At 38.8% G+C, this 26,624-nt stretch overlaps 1 long non-coding RNA gene across 1 annotated transcript; it reads left to right on the top strand.

The window, feature by feature from the left end:
• The first annotated feature begins 22,447 nt into the window (after positions 1–22,447).
• On the top strand, positions 22,448–25,016 carry LOC106048376 (uncharacterized). The gene is made up of 4 exons (XR_001214156.3): positions 22,448–22,522; positions 23,243–23,318; positions 23,873–24,005; positions 24,930–25,016. It is a non-coding gene; the product is annotated as an uncharacterized lncRNA (long non-coding RNA).
• The last annotated feature ends 1,608 nt before the right edge of the window (positions 25,017–26,624 follow it).

The following is a 26,624-nucleotide window of genomic DNA, read 5'->3' as shown; positions in this document are numbered from 1 at the left end:
GAGAGAGCAGGTAGCAGAGCAGTCATTAGCACAGTGCATAAACTGCTTCTGATTTGTCTTGCTTCCCTCTCCTGCATGCCATTCCATCACGCTTCCTATCACATCTAATGATGTGCTCTGCAGGGCTTTCTTTTTGGTCTGGGTACTCTTGTTTTCTGTGCTGATCAGTAGCTGTTCCTTTTTCTCCTTGTCTGTTGCCGTGAGTCCTCTTTGGGATTAACAGCAACATGCCAGAAGCCTTATAAGGATTGTATTTATAATAAAAATAGATGGCACTGAGGTTCAAAAATGATGGGCTAGGAAAGAAAATGGGAACATTAACTTTAGGTTGAGACCTGGGCAGGGCATTATACCTGCAGGCAGAGGCATTCAGGTGTGCAGCAACTGTGTTAGTCATGATATCTGACATTTCATATTGAATCTTTTGGTCTATAAATATTTGCTACAGTATATTTATCAACTTGCATAATGTCAAGCACTGTTCGGTAATTAATCTGATAAAGAGCAAAAAAACCATCAATAACTTGTTTGTGTGCATAAGCTTTACCATTTCCATTTCTCAGACTAAAGTTGCTTTAGCAAGATATGTCCAGTCCTTGACCTTTCATATAAAGTCTTAAATGTGAAGATGTATTTATTTATCCTAAATATTATCTTTCTTTTTTTAATATGAACTTATGTATTAAGATCTTAAATATAACCAAAAGTTCTTTTAAATATTTGTAAAGATAGTACTTTAGAATCTGAAGCTGGAAATAAATATGAGGAAACAAAGGAAACTTCAAATGTTACATGCAATTATTAGTTTATTTCTATGATTTTATTTTTGTCACCTGAAAGTATTGAAATAATAATGAATTAGTTACTGGTACTGGGTGGGTTTCTTAGCAGTGCAAATAAGAATTATGGCCTTAGACATTTTGTGCCTTTGGAAATCTATTTCTCTACTTTGGAGATCAGTAATAATGAGTAATTTTCTATGTATGCTGTAGCACAATAATTGTGCTGTTCTGAGCCTCTCGCATCCAGATTAGATTAAACAGAGAAAATTAGGTCTTATCATAATGCTTCATTAACATTTTAGAAGTAGGACAATAACAAATGAAAATTTGACATTATTATCTACAGAAATATGAAAGCAGTTACATTTTTGCTATTTATCATATCCAATTAGACCATGCTTGTGAAAACAGAAGAGCTAGCCTTCAGTCTTCAGTGTAGCTCTTCACAAACATCTGTGATGTTTTCCTATACAAACTGCAAGCCCAAAGCCTGTGCGTCACTGAGGTCACATTTAACAGTAGTTAAAGAGCTCATGTGATTCATAGGTGCCAGTGGCAGTGACAAATTCCACTCTCAGTGAATTAAAGTCTCACATTTTTGAGTTGTTTTGAAGCTGCTCCTGCTGGCGTTAAAGTCGGTGGAAGACTAGTCATTCATTTCATGACCAGGAGTGTCAGGCTCTTAAAGAGCACTTTGATTTGCTCTTAAATCGTAAGTATGAATTTCCACACTGATTGAAACCAGTCTGGAAATGCTCTGGAAGGAGAGTGCTCTTCTAGGATGGCAGCTAGCACTTCTGAAAGGGAGAGGGAAGAGGCTCAAGGGATTGCTCTTGGGCAGCAGCTCCACAGTCTGTGCACAGCAGCTACTCTGTTAAGCAATTAAACACCCGTCCTTTCATGTGTGATGTGCTTTCATGTGTTCTTAAATTTCATAAACTGCCAAATTAGGTATTCAATAGTAAGTGGTAAATTGCAGTTCTTATTTTAACAACCAACAATTAGTGCAGCAAATGATGGGGTTTGATCTGCTGAAGGGCTTTTGGACATTAGCAGACAAATAGTGAGATAAAATAACGATTGGGATGTGTCTAAGCTAAGAATTTGCCTGTTGTGCTATTAGTAAGAAATCTTTAGGTGGTGATAATGCTGCAGCAGGACAGACTTGGACTGGTCCTTAGGCAGCTGGGTCTCGCCTATGCTCATCACGCCCAGTAGATGCACCAGGAAAATGGAGGACTGTTTTTCCCCAGCTTTGTGGGCTCTCACTCAGCTTGCCCTGCAGCTGGGAACTCATTTGATGTTCCAGTCTGGAGCCAGGCTTTCTGTTGGACTTCATGTTACCTCTTCTCCAGCCTACAGGTTTTAGCACACATGTAGTAACATGGGTGTCTTTCACCAGCTGCTCATCACTGGCTGGTTGTTGTGATCCCTGCGAGTGCCTGTGGCCCAATTTGTTTCAGTCTTGCACAGATCAATTGGTACTTTCCTCAGTAAACATCCTATCCTGAGATGGCTTGTATTCCTAAAATCTGACAAGAAATGACACTTAAAGAACAACCAACTTACCAAAAAACACCCCCTTCCCCTCCCCAAACTGTGATAGAGCAGACAGTTCCCTGTCTAGTGCGTTATGACAATAGCTCCTTCAGATAAGCGTGCTGCATGTAAACAGCATTTTATTCTGTACGCAGACAGTCTGTGATAAGTTCTGTTACTACTGAACAGGAGGAACACGTCTGGTTATCGTGATATGAAAAAACCCTGTCAATGATAAATATATATCTTTTTTAAAGTTAATCTGTTACAAGTTACTTACCCACAGGGTAAAATGTCTAAGAGATGTAAACATTTTCTTCTCTTGCAAGCAGCCTTCTAACAGAATGACAAAGAATTAGGTAAATTTCTGGCATATCAGACACATAGACGTTTAAGGAAATCATCTTGCTTATTTTAGATGGTGCTCTCCTTCTGTGAATGTTGACAATAGACTGTGAAATTCACTGTGTTGGTCAGTATAAGGGAAAAATAGCTGTCCTTGTCTACTGTTATTTTTACTCTTTCCTGGAAAACAATGTATCATTTGTAGAACAGATGAGTATTTTAGCGTCCTTGATGGAGGGTGGGCAGGAAAGAAAGAACCTTGAAATCCAGTAGCATCACTGGAAACATCCTTGATTAATGAATACAATTTGTATCGTCATTTTAAAGTATAATCCCCAACTTGGTATTACATCTTTGTGACAGCAAGGGATACGTTAAATATGTTATCACTAAAATATTGCCAGCAGTAGCGTGGCAATCAAATATATTGAAACTCATTTTGGGTCACAGATTCACAGATTCACAGATTTCTCTAGGTTGGAAGAGACCTCAAGATCATCGAGTCCAACCTCCGACCTAACACTAAGTACTCCACTAAACCATATCCCTAAGCTCTACATCTAAACGTCTTTTAAAGACCTCCAGGGATGGTGACTCCACCACCTCCCTGGGCAGCCCGTTCCAATGCTTAATAACCCTTTCGGTAAAGAAGTACTTCCTAACATCCAACCTAAAACTCCCCTGTCGCAACTTTCGCCCATTCCCCCTCGTCCTGTCACCAGGCACGTAGGAGAACAGACCAACCCCCACCTCTCTACAGCCTCCTTTAAGGTAACTGTAGAGAGCGATAAGGTCTCCCCTGAGCCTCCTCTTCTCCAGGCTGAACAAGCCCAGCTCCCTCAGCCGCTCCTCGTAAGACTTGTTCTCTAGACCCCTCACCAGCTTGGTCGCCCTTCTCTGGACTCGCTCGAGCATGTCCATGTCCTTCCTGTAGCGAGGGGCCCAAACATAGCGAGGGGTCATGACATTTAAATACAAGCGAGACATGTTTGACCCTATGTGAGGATTACAGCTTGGAAAATTTGCCAGATATTTTTAAAATTTAGGTCTCTATAAAAAAAAATCCTCTTAATTTTAGTGACCTGACATCAAATGTAATGGCTCTAAACCTAATCTAGCTTCAAAAGTATAAATGACTTTTTAGGCTTAGTGAACAGGACAAAACTAATTGCTCTGCTTTCTCAGTCTTCAGCTCAACTTGCTGATACTGTCACAGAAATGAATCTTGTATCAGTTACCACATGAGAGTTAATACAAGGAATATTTTTCCCAGTCCGGTAGCACTCCTAAGGGTTACCATTTTTTGACAAACTAGACTTCTAGAAAACTGGTGGTGATGTTCTGAAGGCAACACATAAATGATTGGCTTGCTCATTTTGTGTTTTCACCATGCTTTCCCTTCCTCCCTCTCCCTCTCCCTTTCTTTTTTCCCTCTCCCTCTCCTTTTCTATAGCTGTTTGCTTCCTCATTCACATCACCTCATCTCAGCTGTGCCTTGGATCTGATGTAAGGGCTCTGTTTCTTCCTGTATGGGCAGAGCAGCCTGTAATGAGTAAAGCCCTAGGGATATGCTGAGTGTGGAGTAAAGCTGTGCCTGTCCAGCTGGACCGTGCGTCCTTGATAGGGTGAGAGCAGGAGCAGAGCTGAGGTGCCCTGTCTAGTGATGTTGTACATACTGGTAGCATCTGCATGGTAGATTTTCCCAGATCAGCTCCTTGTTTGTGGTACAAGCAATTATGAGATATTGCCCTCTCTTCCAACATAGATTAAAGAGTTACTTGGATTCTCAGTGCAAAAAAAAGAAGATATAATTTCTTTTTCCATCAATCAGTCACCTAGTAATGAATGGCATCTGTCTTCTTCCAAATGTGACTAAAGCATACATTTATTTGCAATCTGGTAGAAAAGCAACATGCCTGTCCATTATGTTTACTGATTTTTTTAGAGAGAGAAATTATTTTACTATTATTATTTTAATATCAGTTTCATAATGGAGCTGAAAACTTGACAAGTTCAAGCCTCAGCTCCATTGCAACTGAAAATGTTGATACAAGCATTAGTATAAAAGTCCCAACTAGAACTTTTTGTGTTTATCTTTGATATGACTGTATAAAAAGGGGTTTACACTCAAAACAGTATCATGCAGTATTGGGTCAAACAAAAAAGAAAGCTGTCCAGATTTTGCTCTGGAAAAACATGTAAAAGACAAGAAAAATCCATGATCAGGTATGGACATCGTGCAAATCATGGACGCATGATGTACTTAGTTATGTACAGAGTCCTACTACCTTCAGTGGGACTCCTGGAAAGAATAGATGCTCATTCTACCAATTCAGGGTTTGTAGCATTTGATATGACGAAACACTAATAAGCACATTTGTACACTGGGATTAAACAAATACTGTCTTTCATAATGATCCAAAATCTGTCTTGCACAGAAGAACTTCAGGAGTTTTATGAGCAGCAAGAAGTATATAATATTTAAATCTTATTAATAGCTTGTAAGCAATCATTGGAATCTGTAAGTATAATTACTTAATGGAAGAAAAAGATTGTTATTAATCTTTGTGATATGAATAGACCTACTTTTTTGACTTCTACTTATTCCGTTGTTATCTTCCTCATTTCTTTTTTCTCATCCTTCATGTATCATAAAACTGTCTCTTGGACTCCAGATACTCCATTTTAAAGCAGCATTTTATTTCTCACTAGCTTGGGTCCTACCCAAAGGTTAATATCTCCTCTCCTGTAAGCACTTGTACTCTTTCACTCATCTCCTTACACCCCAGCACATTTGACTATGCACCATCAGTTCCTGTCCCTTTTAAAGCTCCATCTCCAATTTATCAGCATTCTAGAATAGTTACAAAACTGAGTCCTTATTGACATGTCATTACACTGTTTATGTTAGTATTTAAATGCCATATAAATGTCCTGTTTATTGCACATAAATTATCCCTAAGCAGGCGGAGGCGTCCTTTTAAGCAGTACGATAGGCTGTGCAAATGTGCTTTACAGAAGAATGATGGAGAGAATAAGAATATTCACGGATCAGTCATTAAATACCCATAAGTGTTTCTTGTTCCCATGCTGATACCTGAAATAGGACAGGTCCTTATCTTTTAGCATTTTGGGGGCAGAGGCAATGAAATGCTGTGGCTGAGACATTCAGCAGCAGGAGGTTAAACAACCCCTGGCAATGCCGATGCTGCAAGGAGCTGTAGAGAGCTGCCCCTTGGCCAAGACAAAACAGATGCAGAGTAAGAGCATATGCACTGAGGATTTGCTGCAGCAATGTTTTGACTGTGTGCAGTCCCTGAACTAAACAGGAATTCAGGTCAAGAGAATGTGCAGCCCTTCATAAGAGGAGATGAAAGTCTCAGAAGACTGTGTTTTTCACGTGTGACTCAGGAACACAACATCATATCTCTTCTAGTTGACTCACTCTATCATGCTGCACTTCTTCCTATTTGGCACCTTCTTGAAAGCACACTGCCAGAATAGTTTTTCAGACTTATGTATCATAGCACTTGGTTCATAACTAACAAAGGTTTTCACACTTCTGTTGCATTTCGCACAGATCACTAGATAAGGTGCCTGAAACAAATTTTGATCAGATGATTAGTGAGTTGCTTGTTTGAATCCTTTACAAGCTGTTATCTATAGCATTAGAAACAAATCTGTCTTCTTATTTTTTTTAACGTTCAAGAAGACAAACATAAAAATATTAAATTGGGCTTAGAGCAAAATGAAAATGCATGTCATTTGGGGCCCATTCTACCATAAACAAGCAGTTTGCATGCCTGCTTACGTTATTTAACACTTTTTAATGATTGCGTTTTCAACACAACAACAACAGAAGTTCAATCCCTTGAATATTTCTGTTCTCTCTCTTCTTTGGTATGAGGCCACTGACTAAATTTGAGAAGAGCTTGTAAGTCATTTCAGTCCATTGGAAAAGTTCAGTTTTCATGGAAAGCATACTCTGCTGAGAAACCACATTAGTTACTTTTTCACCTTAGTTTGAACAAGTAGAAGAATCAAAGTTTTCAAGCTTTGTCTTTCACCTGTGCTTGTGTCCTGTCAGTGTTCTGGAAGAGCTGAACTGTGGAAGCTTCAGAGCAGTGCTTTGCTCCGGTAGGCAGGGAGGACACTCAGCAGCATTCCTCAGGATTAGGCATGAGACAAGGCTGGTAAAGACATACAAGACTGGCAAATTGTCAAGTTTGGCCAACCCGTGTCTGTCTTCAGTGCAGTTGTCAGTCATTTACACGAGGGGAATCAATATTGTGAAAGAAGTGAGAGAAGAAAACATATGAAAAGGAACTCACGAAAGGAAAAGTTTTTCCTGTCTCTCCCCAGTCATCACCAGGATGAAGAGTATGCTTTCTTATCAGGATTTTTTATTTTTATTTTTTAATTATTAAAAGACTTTTTTATTATTAAACAAAGGAAATAATTGCTTTCATATTCTCTTTGTAAAGTTTAGATGATACTGTTTGCCCCCACTCTCTATCTACACAGAAAAAAAAATAAATCCCAAAGTTTAAGTGAAGCTTTTCTGTGGTGCTAAAAAGACATGAATCTGGAGGTGTGAATAACTGGCAGATAATATAGACAAAAATCTTTAAGTGGGAAAGGCAAACCTCAAAAAAGTAGAGAGTGATTCAGATAATCCACACCCTCCTTTGTCCTTGTATTGTCTGGAGTTCTTGTTCTTCTGGATCAAGTAGCAGAAACCAGAAGTTTTGGTGCTGTCATCACCTGTCCTTGAGCACCTGTGACATCTCTACAATGTTACCTTGATACTAAGATGCTCTCTGCCCGGGCTCCTGGAAGACAGGCATGATGAAAGTCAGTCTCCAATTACCTCATCACTGAACTTAAGATAATTAATTACCTCTCTATGAGTAAGCTTAAGGCACAGAAAGACAGTATTTCTCTTGCCTGAACCTTCATGTTTGTTCTGGTTGAGCACCACAAACTCACAGACGGATGCCCTGTGCTCATTCTGCCCTTGGTTTATATAAGGGACATGTTGGTACAGCACAGCACTGAGCTGGCTCAGGCAGGTAAGCTTTCCAGTCAAAGAGCAGGCAGGTCACTCACAAAGGAACACCGAGAAGCACAATCCTTTGATATATTTGCTTCTTGCTCCTTAGCATGCAGGAGAGTTGTTTTCTCTTGTCCAAAATGAAACTTAAATGCCATATATCTATATGGTGGCAGATCTGTCCTAAATAACTATACAATCTAAACAACACATGTAATGGTGCTGGAGGCTAGTGGCAGGAAATACCAGCGCTGTGTCCTGAGTCACAGCCCAAGGACTGCCCTAGCTGGCTGCAAAAAGTTGAGAAGAGGCTGGTGTCAGCGTCACCAGCATTTCTTCAGTCTTTCAAAAGGACAATCTAGATATAGCTTCACCCAACAGAGATGCAAGTTTGGGATTCCTGTCCCAGCAGCAGTTTCCCTCCCTTTGATGCCTACTCTTCAGTGTTAGCCTGAATGACTGACTGATGGTGGGGTTGGCTCAGCCACTGGAGGAGCATCTGCCTGGGGAGTGCAAAACTCTCCCAGGTGCTGCTCATACATCTCTGAGAGACTGGCATTGCTGTGGACATTTCTCCTGTTTCTTTGCTCCGTAGAAGGTTAAGCTGTTCTGCAGATCTGTTCCTGGGAAATCTTCCCTTTCTTATGGCTCCACAGTGGAAAGAAAAGGATATAGGATAGAGAGATTGAGATGGCTCTAGTGGCTCTGCTTGCATTTGCACTGCAAGGCGAACAGGATACCAGGAGAGTGATACCCAGTATCTGACTGACACTTCTGATCCACCCCATCAAGTAGCACTGGGTGAAAATACCTCTTATCTCTGTGAGTTTCCAGCCTCCAGGCTGGGGAAAGCACCTAGTCCAGCTGCAGGAAAAAAAATTTACCGTGTACATGTAATATCTCTCTTTTGCTTGTACATTCAAGTAACAAGCCCCATGAGGCTAAAGAATGTCATCACCTGGTACCGCTAGTCTCTAGTGCTTTAGTATTACTTTACAAGATATTTTTTTTTCTTAATTTGAGTATGGTGTTGTTCCTGTTTGTAATGCACATAAAGTGCTTATGTCACATTTTGTTTTGAAATATCAGAACAGCGTTCAGGATCCTCATCAAAAGAGAGACAATTAATAAATAAGAAAAGAAATGAACTTGGGAGGCATCCTGCAAGTTTTGAATTTAGCAGAATACCAGCCTAAATATATGTAGCAATGACAAGGCAGTGGTAGAGTACAGAAATGACAAGTGAACCATGAACATACATGAAAGCATGCTTGCAGGACTGGACTTGCTCATTCCATAACAAGTGAGCAGATGCACTGAACTTAGGATCCTAAGAAAGATGAGAAATCCTTTTTGACATGCTAGATGAGTGTCTTAGGCTCTAGGGTAAAAAGTAACATTTGTAAGATTAAAATTACAGTCCTCTTAGAGCCACTGATGTGAGAGGAATCTCGACAGGCTAGAGAAATGGGCTGACAGGAATCTCATGAAGTTCAACAAGAAGAAGTGCAAAGCCCTGCACCTGGGGAGGAACAGCCTCATGCACCAGTACTCGCTGGGGGCCACCCAGGTGGAAAGCAGCGTTGTGGAAAAGAGCTGGGGGGTCCTTGTATACACCAAGTTAAACGAGAGCCAGTAATGTGCTGTTATCACAATGAAGGCCAGCAGTATCCTGGGCTGCATCAGGGGAATTGCCAGCAGGTTGAGAGAGGGGATCCTTTCCCTCTAGTCTTCACTGGTGAGGCCATAACCAGAGTGCTGTGTCCAGTTCTGAGCTCCCTGGTGCAAGAGAGACGTGGACATGCTGGGGGTAAGTGGTCTAATGAAGAGCCACAAAGACGATCAAGGGACTGGAACCGATCTGCTATGAGGAAAGGCCAAGACAGCTATGACTATTCAGCCTGGGGAAGAGAAGGGTCAGGGGGACTGGTACCAATTTAAAGAAACACCTGAAGAGAGGGTGCAAATAGGTCGGAGCCAGGATCTTTTCAGTGGTGCCAGGGACAGGACAAGAGGCAATGGGCACAAACTGGAACACGGGAGGTTCACTCTGAATATCAGGAAACACTTTTTAACTGTGCAGGTGATGGAGCACTGGCACAGGTTACCTAGAGAGGTGGTGGAGTCTGCCTCTGTGGAGATCTTCAAAAGGCATCGGGATGTGGTCCTGGGCAGCCTTCTCTAGGTCACCCTGCTTGAGCAGGTGACCTCTAAAGGTCCCTTTCAACGTGAGCCATTCTGTGACTCTGTGATTCTGTGAGTTATGGTAGCTCTTTTAAAGGTCTCTGTGAGTACTGCATTGATCTTGTTTCTTTAATCACTGGCTTTAATAAACTGGCACATAAGGAGAAAATTTGTCCTCAAACACACCAGACTAATTTAGCTTATCTTCAGCTCTGATTGTTAATTAAGTGGAACTGACTAGCAATAAATAAAATCTAAATGAATTTTAAAATAAAGGAGTTAATAGTTTCCTCTAATGTGTGGAATCAAGCTCATCACTACACAAAAAGATGCTGACAGTCTTCTGTTCTTTATGGAAAGGTCCGTGAATTTGGAATTTTATTACAATGAAAGTTAGAAATTTTGTATTGTCTATTCTCATCATTATTATTTTTTTCTTCTGGTGTTTATCTAGCAAGCAGAAATTAGATTATCTGTGTTGTCTGTGATGTAAAGCAGCTTCAGAGGAGTTTACTCTCATTGAGAGTAAATTTGTTTACAGAAAATGTTGCATAATGATGCCACCACAGAAATTCTCTGCTGAAAGTTCAGGCCCCTACTCCTATGCTTTGCTAAAAGATGGAGAATGAATAAGGGAGCTGGCCTGGTTGTAAATAAGCCACAGCCTAAGAAACATTTGTTCAGACATTTCTGCCAGTGTCTGTGTCTGACAGGAATAAGGACAAGTGAAGCACTTGTGAATGGCAAGATCAGATAATCCCTATGAGGGAATATTGATTTCCACAAGTTCTGGATCAGGCACAGCACCAGCATGCAGATAGAACAGGGTAAGGCTGAGCCCCACACAGCTGCTCGCTCACTCCCCCACAGTGGATGGGGGAGAGATTGGAAAGTGAGAAAACTCATGCTCTCAGGTAAAGACAGTTTAGTAGGTAAAGCAGAAACTGTGCATGCAGGCAAAGCAAAATAAGGAATTCATTCACTACTTCCCATCAGCAGACAGATGTTCAGCCACTTCCAGGAAAACAGGACTCTATCATGCATAATGGTTACTTGGGAAGATAAATACCATAACTCTGAATGTCCTCCCATTCCCTCTTCTTACCTTTTTTTCTCTTTTCCCTTCATCTTTTATTGCTGAGCACAAAGTCATGTGGTATGTGATATTTCTTTGGTCAGTTGGGGTCAGCTGTTCTGGCTGAGCATCCTCTCAGCTTCTTTGCACCCCCATCCTACTCACTGGTGGGTTAGCAGGAGAAGTAGGAACAATCTTGACGTTGTGTAAGCACTGCTTCGAAATTGCTGAAATAGCTAAACGGTTGCAGATCTAACACATAACCATGTACAGGTGCTATGCTATTCTCTCAGCCAAAACCGGTACAAGTCATTATCAAACCAGTCATTGCAACATACAAGCTATGTAAGGGTGTTTTGGGGAAAGGCTCACAGCTGGTAGAGGCTGAGCACTTTCAAGATCCATTTTGAAGGAAGCACTTAGTACCTCATTGGTGTATTGCTAGTTATTTTGCCTTTTATGATGAAAGTGAGCTCTCAGAAATGCTGTAAAGGATTGAGTAATACAACTTCAGTGTTTTGACTCTGTATGTAGAGGCGTAGATCAACACAGATCATATTTCCAGTGCTTTAATTAAACTATAAGCTAAGACTTAGAAGGTGATTTTTAGTGGGTTAGGTAGAATTGATTGTTTCCATCACAGAAAAATATTTAAGACAGAAAAAAATAATAGTGAAATGTCTTTTCATTTTTGCCTTTTGAGTGCAGTGGCATCTGGCTGCTGAATGGGGCCACCACTGAGTGCAGCCTGGAAATTCAGCATAATGTAAGTCTCCATGGGAAATTGACACACCATTCCATTAAGCATAGGCGTTGTGTGTGCTTTTCTGTAGAATGAACATCTTTTAGGACTCTGCTAGAAAAAAACACCATTTCTTAGAAATAATACCTTTTTTCCTCTCATTTCACTTTTAAAAAACATATTTTCCCTGAAAACTGGAAACCTTGTTTTTTAAAAATACTGAAACTTTAATCAAAATAAAGACAAAGAAGAGAAAGAAAAATAGCATCAAAGATGTAATGTTTTAATGGGTGTTTTATATCTTATGCCTCTTTGGTTTAAGAGGAATGTTCTCTCCCTTGAGATATTCTTTCAGAAAAAAAAAATAAATAAATAATATATATATATATATCTGTACAGAACCATCACTTACCTTAAAAATATAGGAAGGTAACAACAATCTTAGACTTCAGTTTATAACAGTAATTTAACAAAACTGACACTCTCCTGCTGATTTGCTGCAGATATGGTTTTACTTGCAGGCAATCTTCTTAAGTTCAAAGCACAAGAAAAGTTTGTGGCTTTGAGAACTGCACCGTGGTGTGGCGGGTCCTCTGTGTTGATGCTGATATTCTACTGAAACAGTACTGCTATTGAAAGCCTTTAGTCAGTTGGCCAGAGGAATATTGGAGTGTAACTATTCAAGAAAACCCTGTGTTAATAGAATAATGAAGCTATTGACCAAGAAGATGAGACTTACCTCTCACTCAAGAAGTGAGATATTTGCCTTAGAATTCCTTCCCACAAAACAACAGGTCTAAACTACAACCATTCTCTTGCTTGTTGTAGGAGCTAATCTTTATAATTCATAAGAACAAACGACATGAATACAGAGACAGGCATTTCTATCATGCCCACACAGATACCATCATGCATATGCAAACATGTACAGAATAATAAATGGTTAAGATTTAGTTTGTTCCCAAATTTATTGCTGTTCACTAAACTGGTTCCTTTACAAGGCATGAAAATCTTTTCTGTGGAACTTGAGTGTCATCCTGGATAATGTTATCAGAGTTTGTTGGACTAGAAATGATCCCCATGGAAAAAGTTGGAGAATGCTATAAAAGGTGTAATTATATTCCATTTATTTATTTTCTTTTGAAGGTACCAAATTTCTTCTGAAATAATTCCAGCACTTCTGAAACGGAAATTTCATAGATCAATTACTGGGAATTTGAAGCTAATTTGGGGGATGGAGGGAAGGGGAGGTACAAATTTTCATGTCTTTGATTTGTTAAAAAATCACTTTGCAAATGAAAAGTTGGCTGGAACAATTTTGTTTAGTTGTGGTTTGTACTCCTCTGGCCCATTTGCTGATAGAAGAGTCATCTTGCCCATTTAGTAAAGTTCTTGGATAGCTGCAGTTTTGATAATCAGGCCTGGGTAGGAAAGTGGTTGAAAACTGTTGCTCCAAAAAGCATCTCTTTAATGGCCCCCTGTTCAACATTTTGTTCTGTTGTATTTCTTCCTGTGTTTTCTTTGACTGTGTTTCTGTGTCTGACTATAATTTATCTCTGCTTACGTACAAATGTATCAAATGTACAGACAGGGAAAGAAATGATGTTCATGCGTCTTAGTAAATGAATAATAGGTAGTCCATCACAATACTCACTGAATAAAATATCCATGAATATGCATTCGGAAAGCAGAAGCATGGAGGAGCTGGGGCCCGAACACAGAAATCTGTGAGAGAATGGCAAATGAGCTGCTGAAAATGGATTAGAATCAGTGACTGTAGAGGAAGCGTGCGGTGGAGGAGCAAGAGGTATTCAAAGCAGAGATAGGCGGCATGATATCATCTGTGTTCATTACAGTGGAATCTAGGTGTCAAAAATGACAAAAGAAACTAGTGTGGGTTAGCAAAGTTATGAAAAGCAGTATCAAATTCTTGCAGTAATACACTCAGGGTAAAATGAACCTGGGGAAAAAAGAGAGAAGTGCTGGCTCGGCCACGGTAAATACCATCCCTGAATGAAACATAAAACAATGCTAGAAAGGCTAGCAGCCCTCCTCCACCTATTTCCTCCTCCATGATCCCCCAAAAAGGAAAGAAAATAAAATCCGAACAACTAAGATAAGACTTTTTTGAGTTCTTGTCATTTAAAAAAAAATCCATAAATGAACACAGTTCCTCCGTGGAACAATAGGGAGAGAAGAGGGCAAGATGATGCCTATGAGCTCTAACATTTCACTTTGTGAAACAGTCAGTTGTCTTGGTGTGGTCCCATGTACAGGAAAGGCCACAAACCAGAAAGGCTCCAGTGCGATGTGTGTGGTTTCAGAGTCTGTTTTCTATTTGATAAATTTTTTGTACAGGGACTATTTCTTTCAAAGGGGAAAATTGATACAATTCTGAGAAAGGTACCTAAATCATATAAAATATGACTGTTCTTTGACTCCTTTTGGTGCAGACAGGAATCAAGAGCTTTCAGTATCACATACTGAGTGTCTAGATTTGAAAAAAACAATACCCTTTTCCTTCTCAGAAAGGTATTCTGTCCCGTATTTAATTAATTTGTCATTTTCTGTGAGTATGGCTACTTACCCTAGGGAATACCCTAGGGTATATACAGGGATATAATATATCAGCAATCCACACATAGACCTGTTCTTGGACATGGACCACTGGGGTGTATATGGGTCCTATTCCTGTGACTGAAAGTGAGCATCTCCAGTATAGGGACTTACAGACAGTCTTGTTGCTTAATATTCAATGGAGATCTATATTCAGTCATGTCTCTAGTGCAATCAATCTTATCCTAAAGTCAATAAGTATGTTTTCCAGATGAATCATGCTCTGAACCCCATTACTCTAGAGGGACCAGCCTCACCTGACTGCAGTCACCTACTCTTCTACTGGGAGAGAGAAATTCCACAGTGGGATTTTGTTGTATCACAAAACTGATCTACACACCTGCTTGTGTTACTCTCAAAATCCTGTTATGGGCAGAGACAGAACATACCTGACATGCAGACTGAAGAATTTACTCTTAGTCTCATTAAAGTCTTGTCAGTCTAATCAGAATGCCACAAACAGTTTTTATTAGTCCTGACACAGTAATATTAGTGCACTCAGTACAAATGAACACACAAAAAACTCATTAATGACAGTTACTTTTTTTTTTTATTATTTAAAAACAAACAAACAATCAAAACACCCACAAAACCTGTGAAGGCCAGATTTCCTAATACCTACCTGTTTCTTTCACTGGTGTTACAGCCATGCATGCAGAGGTTCAGTGTCCCTCCAGAAGAAGGGGGTGAGCATACAGAGTCATCAGTACTTTGCTTTGCTAGGTGTTTGATGCCGGTCACAGTGATCCTTTCCTCTTTGGTCCATAGGGTTATTTTTTGCTGCAGCACAATCTGTGTATATTATATGCTCTTCTTCTTCATTGTTTGCCAGTTATCGTCATTTGTTTTTTTTTCCTTTCTCCCTGTTGTCTCTATTGTCCCTGATTCCCAAGGTTTCAGTAGTTGCCCACTGTGATCTGTGTTCACTGTAGGGGATCTCTGGCGTCAGCCTGTGTTGGTGCATTTCCGCACACCGATTTATTCTCAAATTTATTTCACAGAACATAGCTACTGGTTACTGCTATTAACAATAAATGTTAACCACACCATTGCACAAAATTAAATGAATGCCAAAAGCAATTTAGGGAACAGTTACCTGGCTGCTAGACAATTGCTTTCACAGCTAAAACAAGATAAACTCAGCTCAAGCTAAGATAACCTTAGTCCTGGAGTCTGTCCTCTTTTGCTGCTAATGGCTGTGCAGTGGTTTAGGGGCCTTGTGTGAGGCTCATCCTACAGCTGGGGTTAGAGTTAGTGTCCCATCCATTTTTAGTATATGTGTGTGATTCAACGGTGTCATTGCATGGAGTGCTTGTCCACTGTGGAATGTGTCTATGCATTGGTGCATGTTCACATTCATTTTCTGGTGCAGTGCCCACCACTTAACTTCTTTATAGAGAAATATCTCCAAAACTTCAGTGGTGTCAGCCTTTTTTGGAATATCTTTCATAAGTGCATTGCATGCTGGTCTTAAGATTTTTCTCTTTAATTGATGGAAGCTGCCATTTGAATTATGATTATAACCTTTACTTGACTGTGTTTAACTCCCTCTGAAGCCCCACAGAAACTGTGTTTCATCCATACAATTTAACTGTTAACTTCTCTTGGTTAGCTTAGCTTCTTTATGTTCTTGCTCTCTTGCATTGTCTCCTGAAAATATAAAATTGTCATCACAATCAATCTCATTTGTTGCAACAACAATTTCATCAGAACTCTCTCCATTTTCCAGGCATGGTTGTCATTTAGACTTCATCTTGCTCCAGCTAATCAATCCTGTCAATCTGAAAACCACTGCCTGCATCTTTAATTCTCCTTGCAATAGTTATCAGGCCTGGATTAAGAATTTTTCAGCCAAAATTCTTTCTGCCAAAAAGAAAAAATCAAGCTTGATGAGAATTTGCACCTTTTCCTTCTGTCAAACTGTACAGAAAATTTGCCCTTCAAACAATGCCTTTTCCACAAGTCAAGACTTTTTATTATAGTGTTTTTAGATGAATGTTTCAATTTTTTTCCTGCTCAGAACAACCCAATGCTTTGAAGTTTCTTTCAATGTATACATTATTGTTGTTGTTGTGTAGAAGTAATAATTTAAGACAACAGCTCTCAAGCAGCTCAGAAGCAGTCTTTGTAGTATATTTTTATTGTCCACAACAATCACCACGTTTCCCTCTTGTTTGTTTGTTTGTTTGTTTATTTATTTATTTTCAGATAGAAGTGACTTGCTTAACTCAGAGGAGAAAGAAGGAACTAAAACTCTTCTTAGAGAAAGGGTCATCAGCAAGCAGGGCTGAGGTTGCATGAGTAGTCAGCAATGTAGCAGTTAGAGGAAAAAAGAGGACAGAGTAAAACAGGTATTCTAACTTTTTCCTGGCTCAATGGGCTAGGAAAAAAGGGATGCAGATATTTATAGAAGGAGAAAAAATATGTCACCAAGGATTCTTGTCTCATTAACGAAAACTAAATTACATTAAATCCTTTTATTGAGCCACAGATTTGTCTAAGCAATGAAAAACAGTGGGAATGATGAAGCATTGTTCTTCCATAAAAAGTATGGCTTATGGAAATATTTAACATATTTGGAATCACAGTACAAATAGGTGCACTTACCTGAATATTTTCCAGTGTGTTAGAAACAGTTACAATGGCCTTTGAAGTCACACTCACAGGTGTTTTAAATTTGTCCTTCTCTGAGTCTCTGTGTGATTTGTTAATCATAATGCCTTCTACTATTTGTGAGCAGATATTTTGCTCTCAAATAGACAGTGTGAGTGACAGTTTTTTTCCTAACGTTTTATATGAGTAATGAATTGTTTCAATGCACACATAGAAAGGACTTATCACTTCCAGACTGTGCTTTATCTATTTTTCACTGAGTTGAAAATGAGTACGTAACTTACTGCGGTCTTCTAATGTCTTTTTCAGTATTAATATATAGTATTTCCTCAGAAAATGATCTTGGATCACCTTATCAGTTTTTTTTTTTTTTTTTTAAATTCTGATTTAAACAAATAGCTTCCATTAATTAACTAATTAATTAAAGCTTTAAATGGAAAGATTTTTGCTTTATTTTTAAAAATAAATCTATGTTCTCAGTGTTTCAGTTAAGCATTATATGGTATCTTCCTTGAGTACATTTCCAAGCCAAGAGAAATCTTGTACCTTGATTTTAAGTGGAGAAAACAGCATTAAAACTACGGTAGAGACCCATTTTGAAGTCTAAAATGTTAAAATACAAAGAAGACTTGACTATTTCAGAAGCTATTTACAATGAAATTCTTTCAATTTTTTTTTCCAGACTCCTACCATTATGAATTTAGCTGTACATTATCTATGAACCTCTTAGTCACAGGTGTCAAGTTAACATTACCTTTATTCTACTTAGTTTACTAAGTAATTAATTTTGGCTCACATTCATGGCTACTGTTGCAGTTCCAGAAGTGTATGGAGAAAAGAGTGTTCATGGTTGTTTTGGGGGATTTTTCTCTGTGGGTAGCTGTGTTTTTCACCTGAAGCTGCAATACTCATTCTTCACTGCTTTATGTCTTGCATAGCTAGTAATAATTATATCTGTGCACCAAGGGATCTTAAACCTGTTTTTATTTCTGCACAAGAGTGTTATTCTCATTCTTGCAGGTACAAATGATGAAAAAAACGGAACAAAACCAACGAATCAAAACCAAAAAAAACCCCAAAAACAAAAAACAACAACCCAACAACAAAAACAACCTAAAAAAAAATACAAACCAAACAACCCAACCCAACTGAAAAAATCCCCATAGGAAAATCTAGATTGTTTTGTTTGTTACTATTTCTCTACCATCTTCACTACTGATTGCCAGAACCACTTCTCTGTAATTATGTGACTGATAAACAAATGAGTCTCAGCTCTTCTCCCTATAAACAAAGATGATGGAAAAACTGCATAAAATGTGCCCTACTAAATCACTCACTGAATCATCTAAAACTGGTACCCTTTTGCTAGAAATGGCTAAGGCCAGCTGCTTCTGAAGAAGATGCAAGAAATGCTAGATAATAATGAAATAACTTGCCATAATGAGTAATTAGTAGATGGCTTGTGAACCTAAGCAAGAGGGTTGGTATTCAATATATTTTTTCAACCTTTTTTTTTTTTTTAATATTCCATTTTCCCCTCCCCTGTTTCTCTACAGCAGCACTGACTGTGCTCATTATCTTCATAAATGTCTAATTTTCTGACCCTTGAGAAGTTCTTGGCTTTACTGCATCAAATAAATCTATTTCTAGGCTAGTTATGCAGTATATTAAAATGGCATGTCTTTTTCTCAGTTTGTCCCATGGTAAATAAATGATAAGGATAGGTGCAAAGCAGAATCACAGGAAAACTATACAGTATCAGGAACACCAAGGATGTCAGGAACAGAGAAACTACAGGACACCTCTTCATCTTCTCATTGTATGATTTTCACTTTTTGATATTAAAAGTGATATAATCACTGTCATAAACGCCACATTTCATGCCTCAGTACTTCTGCAAGAAAGCTGTTCTCAGCTTTTCTGCTTGCAACTAGAAACTGTCTCCACATTTCCAGTTTAAGTTTATTTATAGGCACTATTTATTCCTTTGACTAGTTTTGTCCTTTTTTTGTTTTAAAGTTTGCGGCTTGGATCCTCAATCAGCTGTTGGCAAGTCCAACTTTCTTAGCCTTTTCTAAGAAGATCATCCCACCAACTTCATCTTTGCTTACCTGCTGTAGAACTGGTTTGTGCTAGGAACGAGAGCTGTGTGCAGAATTCTAGATAAAGCTTTACTAATTTCTAGTAAAATATTTTAATCTCTTCCATATATCTACAAGAAATGCTTTGTGTAAGAACAGTGTTTGAGGGACTGCATTTGCTTTTCTTCATTACTTCTTTGTGTTTAGTGCCCTTTAATGTGTCTCTAAGTCACCTGGCCTTTGGGAAATTCTCACTTTATATCCCTGTTTCCCATTTTCCAGTATTTAGCTTCCTTTACTGACCAGCATTCTGTTTTTTTTTTTTGTTGTTGTTTTGTTTTGTTTGTTATAGGTTTATTGTTTCTGTTCCTATTGATATCCTTTTAATGTATACAAGTATGGAACAGTTCTCTACTGTTTGTCTTGCTCAAGATTCAAGTTCTGGATAGCTTTTTAAAAAAATATATAACCTATTAAAATTCCACATGCCTCCTCCATTCAAATCCCAAATTTTCTCATCCATCCAGCCTTACAGTTTATCTTCTTTTATCAAAGTATCCTCTTTTGAACTAAAGAATCCCCATTACAAATTTACCTTTGTTTACTATTTCATTTTGTTTAGACTAAATTGATTCCAGATCACTCATCCTGAGTTAATTTTCTGTAGCCAGTTTTCCTACAGTGTCCTCATTACTTGCCAAAGCCAACTTTTCATTTTTTTTTCAGTTAGTAGTCAGTAGAAAAAAAATGTGCAACAAATCTGCGCTCTAACTGGTAGCGTTTCTGTCATCTATACCTGAAAAATTAGATTATTCCACACAAGAAAAAACAATTGATATTTTATTTCTTAAATAAAACTGGGGAGATTTTCATTCACATGGAAGTTGAGTCCTGTGAATTCTGTGCTAGTTCTTAACTTTCCTGAAGCAGATCAGAAATATTCCACTGAAGATTAGTTGTGGCTCTGCATCTTCCTCAGTCTGGCATCGTCATTCTGGTTCTCTTCCAGCTGAAGTCTGGCAATAACATTTCTCATTGGCAAGGACTGGAATCTTCCCTTCTCCCACTGGGATCCATTTCATCCTCAAGTCCAGATTCCAGTCCTCAAGTTTCAGTCTCAGGGACACAATGAACGTGGACCCAATGATCTCAACAACAATGATCACAAAAGCACAAATCAGACCAAATCCAAATATTGATGCCATGGATATTGCATTGCCTATGGATCATCAGTTGTTCAGCACTTTCTGTTTAATGCTAAAGCTTCTTTTTGTCACTCCCAAATCAAGACCAGTGCCAAAGAGGACTGGAATAGAAATACTAAGTGATGTTTTCATTACAGCTGGGATCAATTATTATGGCTCATTATTTTCAAATATTCAAGCTTGTGTTATTATAAAATGCTAGCTCATGTGAATGCTCCTGCTGCAGTGATTCCTACAGAATATTGACTATCTGATATTTTATTCCATTATTTTTCATCATTATTTTGACTTAGAGTTCTTTAACTAATTTATATGTTCCCTAAACATCAGTCCTTTATGACTTACTTTTGTTTTACACTCCTGCAGCTAGCTCTTTCTTGCTGTTCACACACATCAAAATCAATAGAAGTTCTGCATGGTTAGTTCTTGCCACAGAGACTTTGCAAATCCTCTCTTTTTCCAGGAAAACTTCTCAGAAGCAGGAGTCCATATCAATAGTAGGGACTAGAGCTGGCCCCACAGCTGTAAAATCATCTTCTAATTAATTTGCACTACATTTATCACTGCAATGCATGAATACCTTGCATATTTCCTCTGTAGGTTTTTAAAGACCTGTTTTACTGTGAATTGAGTTGGAGAAAGTACACTTGGCTTAGCTGTTAATTGCTGACAGACGAGACAAAAAAGTAGATGAGGCAAATATAATGGGGGCACAATGTAATGTTATCTGGCTAACGATTTTAGGGACTGTCCCTAATAAACGTGTACTCTACAGGCTCATCTCATGGAAGTACTGTTGTGAAGAATGTTTCGCTTTTCCTGCCAAAGGGGAGCTAGGGATGTGATCAAAGAGGGCCCGAATCATTTATTAACATTGTGTCACAAGCCAAATGTTTCCATTTTTCTAACAAAATAAAATGATCTGTCATTACAAGGGTGAAAACTGCTGGCTAAAGCAAAAATTACGGGACAAGAGCTCTGGCTTCTATTCCTGTTGCCAATACAGCAGGAGGTTATGACTTCAGACATACAATTTACAGTCTAATTTGAAGAGGTCCCATTAACTCTAGCTGCAGCAGGTGCGCTCAACACCCTTGAAAATAAGCTATCTAATTGTTTTGTTCCTTAGTTTCCCTATTGCAAAATGAGGAGGAAAATAGCAAGGTCTAACTCACTGCTTGTAAAGTGCACTGAAATCCCCATTTGAGAATGAAAGGCACAGTAACTATTCCTGCAAAGCTGCCCTTGCTGAGTACAGCTACACATAACAGATGTAATATTTCAGAGGAATGATATAATACTGTACCCCTCCCATCACTGATCTTGCCCTTGCCCTTGAATTTTCCCAGTCTCTAGCTTTGCAAGCCTCTAAACTGAAAGGTCATTGATGTACGCTGCTGAGAATACCAGGATCCCATGAAGCAGGTCTTAAAACAACAAATCAGTCTGCGATTGCTGCTCATTTTATAAACAGTTAAACATTTCAGGTCTTTTTTTTTTTTTTTTTTATATATATTTCACAAGCCTGACTCTTAGAGCTCTCAGATTCCTGATTTGCAGGGAGCAGCTAGGACTATTATCTCAAAGGACTAGCCTAATGTTAAAATGCTAAAATTGCTTTAGGTTTAGTCATATATAAAGGGATAGATCTTTCATATACATTCACCTCTATGTGCTGGCTGTAAGAAATATGGACCCACCATTTCTTAAACAATATTTGTTTGTAGGCTATTCATTAGCATACTTAGATCTCACTTAGGTTCTGTATTCAGGTTTACATTGTAAATAAGGGATAAAAATACAGCTGCAAAGCAGGATTTTCATGATAATTTTTTGTAGGAACTCTGCTATGAACCATTTTAATTTGCAGGAGTGTATTCACGTTGCTATGTGCTGGTGCTGCGCAGAGTATTTCACCATTTCAAGCTTTGCAGCAGAAGCATGTTTTACATAGCATGGTGTCTTCCAACTAGCCACCTCTCTCAGTGCTCTGGCGATGACATCTACCTTGACAGGAGAAGAGGAGTGATGCCATCATCTCACCATCAAATCTTAGAGACCTGATAAAGTCACAGCTGATATCTGCTGTCTGCCTGCAATTTTTTTTTTTTCCTTGCAGCCCAACCAAGCCCCTGCCATTTTGCCACAAGTGGGCAGTGATTAACTGCTAATTCAAATCACAAGGCAGTCAACCTTCTCACCACTGGCTTGGCTTCACTGTCCTCAGCATGTCCTTTTGTTGGACCTCCCTGACCATCTGCTCTAGGAAGAAATCCGGTAGCCAGAGGTGATTTACTCCATCATTCCTACAGAAAATGTTTCAATGATCTGCCTAGAAGTTTAGGAAGGTGTTTCTGTTTGAGAAATGGTGCGAATGAACATCTGAGGCAATGCTTTCTGATCACAGCTACCAGAGTCCCTTATTCAAGCCTGGTATCTGCTTGCTCCCAACCACTTAAATAAGAAACCTAAAAAATGAGTTGATGTAACTGGGCCCAAATCACTAATTATATTTAGAACATTCCACTATTTGTAATATTGAAATTATTGCCTTTCCTATGAAGAAAAAAAAAAAGGCAAAGTTAAGCAAACCAGTTTGCAGACTTTCAGGGACAACACTACATGGTACTACATGGTACCTGTATTTTTTATCACTCTTGTTACCTTAAACGTGGAATATCTGCTTCTGGTAGGCAGTGATGACAAATATGAAAATGGTAAGTTTTTAAGACCAGATAGATTCTTGCTCCTTTCTCTTGTGGGAATATTATCATTATGTTCTTTTGGAATTATTTTACCTCTCTTCAGGCTCCTTTTAGACTAGGAGGTAACTTACGACCATATCACATGACAGGTAATACTTTATAACAAAAAGCCATGTGTAAACATGACATGCTTCCCTTGACACATGCCAGCCAGATGAATTAAACCTTAAGAGAAGTTTGTCCCATTTTAAGTTAGTGTGTCTTGACATGTGCTGACAGCAGTTGTTGAAATTTGGCTTCAGGGAATAGCTTCCAGACTGCGGGCAGGAGGACAGAAGAGCTGAAGTACATGAGATCTAAACCTGGAAGATGACTGAGGTATGTGTGGCTGAAAAAATGTTTCTAGGAAGCTGGAATATGTATGGTCCCACTATGGGAAAAGTGTTATGACAAGTATTATAACAGCTGTTATGACATTGGGAGACTTAAGTTTAGAGATGAGATTTATCCAGAGGGATGGTGTACGCCAGTCCCAGGTTCCCCTCTTTTGGGTGAGGCATCCACTTAGTCTCTGTGAGAACAATAGCTTTTTTCCTTATCCTGCTATGGACATTTATCTGTCACTTTTTTGCTTACGAAAGTGTCTGTTTTCAAAACAATCACCTGAAGCAGCTCTTGGAAATCGTCCACACACAGAGATGGAGTGGGGAGTTTCTTACCTCCTGTGGGTGCCCGCGTCCCCTCTATGCCTGGGCATGCAGGAAGGGCTGGGCACAGCTGGACCCCAGTATCCACAAGAGGGTGCTCCATCAGCTGCTGGTTTGCAGAGATGGAAGAGCCCTGCTCCTTCTGTCAAAGTTCAGTGGGAGCAATACATACTCAGTATCTCCAGAAATCAAGGCAATGTTATTCTCTGCTCCCTCCTTTTGAAGGCTCACACCTCATTTGCTTCTCTGACCACTGCTGCTCACTGAACAGCTGTCTCCAGTGATCTGTCCATGATGATACAGCCAGTGCTACTTTAATTTTGCTTGCAAATAGGCAGCAACAGATGGCACAAAGCAGGTAAGAGAATTATCTGCCATTAAGGGAAACAAAGCCCAAGACTAGCAAATCTGCCTTTTTTATTTGAAAGAAAGACAGTTCAGGGAATTTGGATATGAAGCAACCAAGAGGTACATAAATAGAGAACCAGATAAGAAAAGGTTAGGTGTAAGGAAATATTTGGAGGAAACAGAGAGGTTTAGGTGAAAATTATTTGATTTCAAACAAGAGCGAAGATTGTGCAAAAGGAAGAAGAAATCCAAGTTAAATGTATGTGTGCAGTCCATGTGCAATGTCAGGTGGCTACTCAGGAAAATGAACAAGTCAAGTAATGGAAAGGAGAAATGGAATTGCAAAGGTCACAAGATTTCAATCTAAGTGAATAAAAATATGCATGGGGAACGTGTGTAGATGATACAATACAGCAGCTTGAATTGGCAGACAGCTTATAGCAGTAGTTCTCAGTGAATGGACCTTCATCTCCTGTGGCAAACTGAAGATAATGCCAGTGTTTCATAGTCATTTCATGTTTATTATCACCAAAATTTTAGGACAGTATTCTATTATCTTTAATGTCTTTATGGTGCCAAGTTAATTAGACAATGAATGAATTTGATAAGGTGCTGTCTTTGAAGAAGAGGGTAAAAGCAGAAGGCAAATTTTTTGTTTTTCTTCTTTTTTTTTTTTTTTAAGATTATTAGAAATCTAAGAAAATGAAAGAACATTAAACATTCAAATAATTGATTTGGAATTAGACAGAAAAGATTTCACTTTGGTTTGGATCATTTTTGATCTTTCTAATCTCCTTCACAAAAGTTGTTTGTCAATACAGAAGGTAAAAATGCTATTCCAAAAGAGCGCACTTTTAAATTGGAATGTGTCAACATTTAATGACCATTTTGAAGCAAAGTATTCCTATCAATGCGCAGTTTCTTCTTGTTTCAGAAAATCTTGCCTATTTGAGTAGTCCGAACCAACAGTTTCTTCTGATATGGATCACAGCCTCGGTTCAAAAAATGTTTTGGTTATTTGTACATTCACTGAAAAACATCTTCTGATGTTGGTGTCAAAAGCTTAAACTGTAACTGGTTCCTGAAGCCTCAATTTTCATGCTGATGTCTAGAATGTGATGGATTCTGTCAATGAGCAAATTTGTAGCACACAAATTTGATAGAAGTAGGATCAAGCTGAAGTAGAATTCTCCAAATTCTTCTTCTGACCCAAAAAAATCTGCTGCTTAAATTAAAGTTTTTCACATTCAGTGACACACACACACACACACAAAACCATCAATAAAACAACAACATTTTTTTTCTTCAGACTTATGCTTCTTGCAAGGCATGAGGTATTATGGAGCAACAGGTGCTATGCAGTACCCTGAGTCTTCAGGTTGAAGCATCATCCTCATTCTCTGTCCTGCTCTTCCTTCCTTCACTCCCTTGTGAAAGTGCTTTCCCTGGAAGCATTGCTTGCTGCTTGCTTACAATGTACTATTTATACTCTGCAAAGGAACACCAGCTCCTGTGACTTGACAGATGACTATCACAGACATTCAGGAACGTGAGAAAGTGATACAGGCTATAATGAGATGATGTAAAATTCTATTCAGCATATCAAACAGAACCAATTTAAAATTCATATATGTTTAACTGGCAACCCAATGCAGCTCTTTCAAGGGAGGTGATATGTGCTCCTGTCTTTAGCTTTTCTTCTGAGAACTGTCAGTCACATTCTGCATCAGCCTGGGTTTATGCTTAGCTTTATCAGGCAGACCAGTCAGCACTGAATGGCATTAATGTCATCTTGGGGTAATGGAAGTGCAGATAACCGTCCCAGGGACTGTTTGGGAAAAAGCTACTGCTGCAAGTAGCTGCAGGCTCTATTGACCGCATAATTCACATTTTTCTCATAGAGGAGGGTATGATCTATAAATTGTTTTAGGCTTTCTTACTGATGAAATAGCAAGAATTTTGTTGCTGATGGGCACAGGAAGCAGTAATAAATAGCCACATGTGCATACACAGGAAAGAAAAACGGTTTGCGTTTTTTCAGCAAAGCAAAGGATTCAAAATGTAGCCCAGCTTGTTTTGCAAGTTACAGCAAGGAGAATGGAGAAAAATGTATTCTGTGTAACAATGATAACATGAATGATAGCATAGATCATTTACCCATTGTGTATTAGCTATCTGCTGGATACTGCATCTACAGAGGCCGTTTCCTGATGACAGGTTGCAGCAGCATGAAATAATTTCTGATGAAACAAAACTGATAAACCTGCCTGAAAGCTTGTGGTACTTGTACACCTTTTTGAACTTGAGGTGTTAAAGGATTACACTGTTTTTAGTGGTAGATCTCCTGTTCACTGCTACATATGTTATTTTTTGGGTGGGGCATATTAGCAGCATCCTGCCATACTAGCCAGATGACTTGGGCTGGAGACGTGCTTCACAATAAAATTGTTTCAAGCCTTTGGATGAAAAGAAAATAAAGAAACAAGGAAAAATCCTTTCCTTTTGGATCAGGTTTTAACCAGTGTGAAAACAAAGATAAACATTTAGGTGAACTTTAGAATGAAGTATCATTCTGAGAAAAATGGTTTAGAATATTAGTATTCTCCTTCCCTTATCCCAGTCAGAATGA

Source organism: Anser cygnoides, chromosome 3 (assembly GCF_040182565.1).
Source record: "Anser cygnoides isolate HZ-2024a breed goose chromosome 3, Taihu_goose_T2T_genome, whole genome shotgun sequence".
NCBI classification, from domain to species: domain Eukaryota; kingdom Metazoa; phylum Chordata; class Aves; order Anseriformes; family Anatidae; genus Anser; species Anser cygnoides.
This window is presented reverse-complemented; position numbering and strand designations above follow the sequence as displayed.